The following is a 6,000-nucleotide window of genomic DNA, read 5'->3' as shown; positions in this document are numbered from 1 at the left end:
GGAGATATTATGGGCACTGCGGGTGGGGGAGAGAAGAGGAGGAGGAAGAGGGCGCTGCTTTCCTCAGCATGTCTCTCCTTTTGCTCTGCAGGGTGGGCCCTGAAGGAGACCTCATGGGCACTGCGGGTGGGGGAGAGAGGAGGAGGGAGAGGATGCTGCTTTCCCCAGCATGTCTCTCCTTTTGCTCTGCAGGGTGGGCCCTGAAGGAGACATTATGGGCACTGCAGGTGGGGGGAGAGAGGAGGAGGGAGAGGGCGCTGCTTTCCCCAGCATGTCTCTCCTTTTGCTCTGCAGGGTGGGCCCTGAAGGAGACTTCATGGGCACTGCGGGTGGGGGAGAGAGGAGGAGGGAGAGGATGCTGCTTTCCCCAGCATGTCTCTCCTTTTGCTCTGCAGGGTGGGCCCTGAAGGAGACATTATGGGCACTGTGGGTGGGGGAGAGAGGAGGAGGGAGAGGACGCTGCTTTCCCCAGCATGTCTCTCCTTTTCCTCTGCAGGGTGGGCCCTGAAAGAGACATTGTGGGCACTGCGGGTGGGGGAGAGAGGAGGAGGAGAGAGGGCGCTGCTTTCCTCACCATGTCTCTCCTTTTCCTCTGCAGGGTGGGCCCTGAAGGAGACGTTATGGGCACTGCGGGTGGGGGAGAGAGGAGGAGGGAGAGGGTGCTGCATTCCCCGGCATGTCTCTCCTTTATCTCTGCAGGGTGGGCCCTGAAGGAGACATTATGGGCACTGCGGGTGGGGGAGAGAGGAGGAGGGAGAGGGCGCTGCTTTCCCTCGCATGTCTCTCCTTTTCCTCTGCAGGGTGGGCACTGAAAGAGACATTATGGGCATTGCAGGTGGGGGAGAGAGGAGGAGGGAGAGGGCGCTATGTTCCCCAGCATGTCTCTCCTTTTCCTCTGCAGGGTGGGCCCTGAAGACGACCTCATGGGCGCTGCGGGTGGGGAAGTGAGGAGGAGGGAGAGGATGCTGCTTTCCCCAGCATGTCTCTCCTTTTGCTCTGCAGGGTGGGCCCTGAAGGAGACATTATGGGCACTGCAGGTGGGGGGAGAGAGGAGGAGGGAGAGGGCGCTGCTTTCCCCAGCATGTCTCTCCTTTTGCTCTGCAGGGTGGGCCCTGAAGGAGACATTATGGGCACTGCGGGTGCGGGAGAGAGGAGGAGGAGAGAGAGGGCGCTGTTTTCCCCAGCATGTCTTTCTTTTTCCTCTGCAAGGTGGGCCCTGGAGGAGACATTATGGGCACTGCGGGTGGGGGCGAGAGGAGGAGGGAGAGGGCGCTGCTTTCCCCAGCATGTCTCTCCTTTCGCTCTGCAGGCCCTGAAGGAGACATTATGGGCACTGCGGGTGGGGGAGAGAGTAGGAGGGAGAGGGCGCTGCTTTCCCCAGCATGTCTGTCCTGTTGCTCTGCAGGGTGGGCCCTGCAGGAGATATTATGGGCACTGCGGGTGGGGGAGAGAAGAGGAGGAGGAAGAGGGCGCTGCTTTCCTCAGCATGTCTCTCCTTTTGCTCTGCAGGGTGGGCCCTGAAGGAGACCTCATGGGCACTGCGGGTGGGGGAGAGAGGAGGAGGGAGAGGATGCTGCTTTCCCCAGCATGTCTCTCCTTTTGCTCTGCAGGGTGGGCCCTGAAGGAGACATTATGGGCACTGCAGGTGGGGGGAGAGAGGAGGAGGGAGAGGGCGCTGCTTTCCCCAGCATGTCTCTCCTTTTGCTCTGCAGGGTGGGCCCTGAAGGAGACCTCATGGGCACTGCGGGTGGGGGAGAGAGGAGGAGGGAGAGGATGCTGCTTTCCCCAGCATGTCTCTCCTTTTGCTCTGCAGGGTGGGCCCTGAAGGAGACATTATGGGCACTGTGGGTGGGGGAGAGAGGAGGAGGAGAGAGGGCGCTGCTTTCCTCACCATGTCTCTCCTTTTCCTCTGCAGGGTGGGCCCTGAAGGAGACGTTATGGGCACTGCGGGTGGGGGAGAGAGGAGGAGGGAGAGGGTGCTGCATTCCCCGGCATGTCTCTCCTTTATCTCTGCAGGGTGGGCCCTGAAGGAGACATTATGGGCACTGCGGGTGGGGGAGAGAGGAGGAGGGAGAGGGTGCTGCTTTCCCTCGCATGTCTCTCCTTTTCCTCTGCAGGGTGGGCACTGAAAGAGACATTATGGGCATTGCAGGTGGGGGAGAGAGGAGGAGGGAGAGGGCGCTATGTTCCCCAGCATGTCTCTCCTTTTCCTCTGCAGGGTGGGCCCTGAAGACGACCTCATGGGCGCTGCGGGTGGGGAAGTGAGGAGGAGGGAGAGGATGCTGCTTTCCCCAGCATGTCTCTCCTTTTGCTCTGCAGGGTGGGCCCTGAAGGAGACATTATGGGCACTGCAGGTGGGGGGAGAGAGGAGGAGGGAGAGGGCGCTGCTTTCCCCAGCATGTCTCTCCTTTTGCTCTGCAGGGTGGGCCCTGAAGGAGACCTCATGGGCACTGCGGGTGGGGGAGAGAGGAGGAGGGAGAGGATGCTGCTTTCCCCAGCATGTCTCTCCTTTTGCTCTGCAGGGTGGGCCCTGAAGGAGACATTATGGGCACTGTGGGTGGGGGAGAGAGGAGGAGGGAGAGGGCGCTGCTTTCCCCAGCATGTCTGTCCTGTTGCTCTGCAGGGTGGGCCCTGCAGGAGATATTATGGGCACTGCGGGTGGGGGAGAGAAGAGGAGGAGGAAGAGGGCGCTGCTTTCCTCAGCATGTCTCTCCTTTTGCTCTGCAGGGTGGGCCCTGAAGGAGACCTCATGGGCACTGCGGGTGGGGGAGAGAGGAGGAGGGAGAGGATGCTGCTTTCCCCAGCATGTCTCTCCTTTTGCTCTGCAGGGTGGGCCCTGAAGGAGACATTATGGGCACTGCAGGTGGGGGGAGAGAGGAGGAGGGAGAGGGCGCTGCTTTCCCCAGCATGTCTCTCCTTTTGCTCTGCAGGGTGGGCCCTGAAGGAGACCTCATGGGCACTGCGGGTGGGGGAGAGAGGAGGAGGGAGAGGATGCTGCTTTCCCCAGCATGTCTCTCCTTTTGCTCTGCAGGGTGGGCCCTGAAGGAGACATTATGGGCACTGTGGGTGGGGGAGAGAGGAGGAGGGAGAGGACGCTGCTTTCCCCAGCATGTCTCTCCTTTTCCTCTGCAGGGTGGGCCCTGAAAGAGACATTGTGGGCACTGCGGGTGGGGGAGAGAGGAGGAGGAGAGAGGGCGCTGCTTTCCTCACCATGTCTCTCCTTTTCCTCTGCAGGGTAGGCCCTGAAGGAGACGTTATGGGCACTGCGGGTGGGGGAGAGAGGAGGAGGGAGAGGGTGCTGCATTCCCCGGCATGTCTCTCCTTTATCTCTGCAGGGTGGGCCCTGAAGGAGACATTATGGGCACTGCGGGTGGGGGAGAGAGGAGGAGGGAGAGGGCGCTGCTTTCCCTCGCATGTCTCTCCTTTTCCTCTGCAGGGTGGGCACTGAAAGAGACATTATGGGCATTGCAGGTGGGGGAGAGAGGAGGAGGGAGAGGGCGCTATGTTCCCCAGCATGTCTCTCCTTTTCCTCTGCAGGGTGGGCCCTGAAGACGACCTCATGGGCGCTGCGGGTGGGGAAGTGAGGAGGAGGGAGAGGTCTCTGCTTTCCCCAGCATGTCTCTCCTTTTGCTCTGCAGGGTGGACCCTGAAGACGACCTCATGGGCACTGCGGGTGGGGGACTGAGGAGGAGGGAGAGGGCGCTGCTTTCCCCAGCATGTCTCTCCTTTTGCTCTGCAGGGTGGACCCTGAAGGAGACCTCATGGGCAGTGCGGGTGGGGGAGAGAGGAGGAGGGAGACTATCATTTTCCTCTGCAGAGTGGGCCCTGAAGGAGACATTATGGGTACTGCAGGTGGGGTAGAGGAGGAGGAGGGCGCTGCTTGCCCCAGCATGTTTCTGCTTTTGCTCTGCAGGGTGGGCCCTGAAGGAGACATCATGGGCACTCCGGGTGGGGGAGGGAGGAGGAGGGAGAGGGTGATGCTTTCCAGCATGTCTCTCCTTTTGCTCTGCACGGTGGGCCCTGAAGGAGACGTTATGGGCACCGCGGGTGGGAGAGAGAGGAGGAGGAGGGAGAGGGCGCTGCTTTCCCCAGCATGTCTCTCCTTTTGCTCTGCAGGGTGCGTCCTGAAGGAGACATAATGGGCACTGCGGCTGGGGGAGAGAGGAGGAGGGAGAGGGTGCTGCATTCCCCAGCATCTCTGTCCTTTTGCTCTGCAGGGTGTTCCCTGAAGGAGACATTATGGGCACTGCGGGTGGGGGGAGAGAGGAGGAGGGAGAGGGTGCTGCTTTCCCCAGCATGTCTCTCCTTTTGCTCTGCAGGGTGGGCCCTGAAGGAGACCTCATGGGCACTGCGGGTGGGGGAGTGAGGAGGAGGGAGAGGGTGCTGCTTTCCCCAGCATGTCTCTCCTTTTGCTCTGCAGGGTGGGCCCTGAAGGAGACCTCATGGGCACTGCGGGTGGGGGAGAGAGGAGGAGGGAGACACTCCTTTTCCTCTGCAGGGTGGGCCCTGAAGGAGACATTATGGGCACTGCGGGTGGGGGTGAGAGGAGGAGGCAGAGGGTGCTACTTTTCCCAGCATGTCTGTCCTTTTGCTCTGCAGGGTCGGCCCTGAAGGAGACCTCATGGGCACTGGGGGTGAGGGAGAGAGGAGGAGGGAGAGGGCGCTGCTTTCCCCAGCAAGTCTCTCCTTTTGCTCTGCAGAGTGGGCCCTGAAGGAGACGTTATGGGCACTGAGGGTGGGGGGGAGGAGGAGGGAGAGGGTGCTGCTTTCCCCAGCATGTCTCTCCTTTTCATCTGCAGGGTGGGCCCTGAAGGAGACCTCATGGGCACTGCGGGTGGGGGAGCGAGGAGGAGGGAGAGGGTGCTGCTTTCCCCAGCATGTCTCTTCTTTTGCTCTGCAGGGTGGGCGCTGAAGGAGACATTATGGACACTGCGGGTGGGGGTGCGAGGAGGAGGGGGGAGAGGGTGCTGCTTCCGCCAGCATGTCTCTCCTTTTGCTCTGCAGGGTGGGCCCTGAATGAGACCTCATGGGCACTGCGGGAGGGGGAGAGAAGAGGAGGGAGAGGGTGCTGCTTTCCCCAGCATGTCTCTTCTTTTGCTCTGCAGGGTGGGCCCTGAATGAGACATTATGGGCACTGCGGGTGGGGGAGAGGAAGAGGAGGGAGAGAGCGCTGCTTACCCCAGCATGTTTCTCCTTTTGCTCTGCAGGGTGGGCCCTGAAGGAGACATCATGGGCACTCCGGGTGGGGGAGGGAGGAGGAGGGAGAGGGTGATGCTTTCCAGCATGTCTCTCCTTTTGCTCTGCACTGTGGGCCCTGAAGGAGACGTTATGGGCAACGCGGGTGCGAGAGAGAGGAGGAGGAGGGAGAGGGCGCTGCTTTCCCCAGCATGTCTCTCCTTTTGCTGTGCAGGGTGTGCCCTGGAGGAGACATTATGGGCACTGCGGGTGGGGGACTGAGGAGGAGGGAGAGGGCGCTGCTTTCCCCAGCATGTCTCTCCTTTTGCTCTGCAGGGTGGACCCTGAAGGAGACCTCATGGGCAGTGCGGGTGGGGGAGAGAGGAGGAGGGAGACTATCATTTTCCTCTGCAGAGTGGGCCCTGAAGGAGACATTATGGGTACTGCAGGTGGGGTAGAGGAGGAGGAGGGCGCTGCTTGCCCCAGCATGTTTCTGCTTTTGCTCTGCAGGGTGGGCCCTGAAGGAGACATCATGGGCACTCCGGGTGGGGGAGGGAGGAGGAGGGAGAGGGTGATGCTTTCCAGCATGTCTCTCCTTTTGCTCTGCACGGTGGGCCCTGAAGGAGACGTTATGGGCACCGCGGGTGGGAGAGAGAGGAGGAGGAGGGAGAGGGCGCTGCTTTCCCCAGCATGTCTCTCCTTTTGCTCTGCAGGGTGCGTCCTGAAGGAGACATAATGGGCACTGCGGCTGGGGGAGAGAGGAGGAGGGAGAGGGTGCTGCATTCCCCAGCATCTCTGTCCTTTTGCTCTGCAGGGTGTGCCCTG

This window comes from Ambystoma mexicanum, chromosome 6p (assembly GCF_040938575.1).
Source record: "Ambystoma mexicanum isolate Mex_15411 chromosome 6p, UKY_AmexF1_1, whole genome shotgun sequence".
In the NCBI taxonomy this organism is placed as follows: Eukaryota; Metazoa; Chordata; class Amphibia; order Caudata; family Ambystomatidae; genus Ambystoma; species Ambystoma mexicanum.
Note: the sequence above shows the minus strand (reverse complement) of the source record.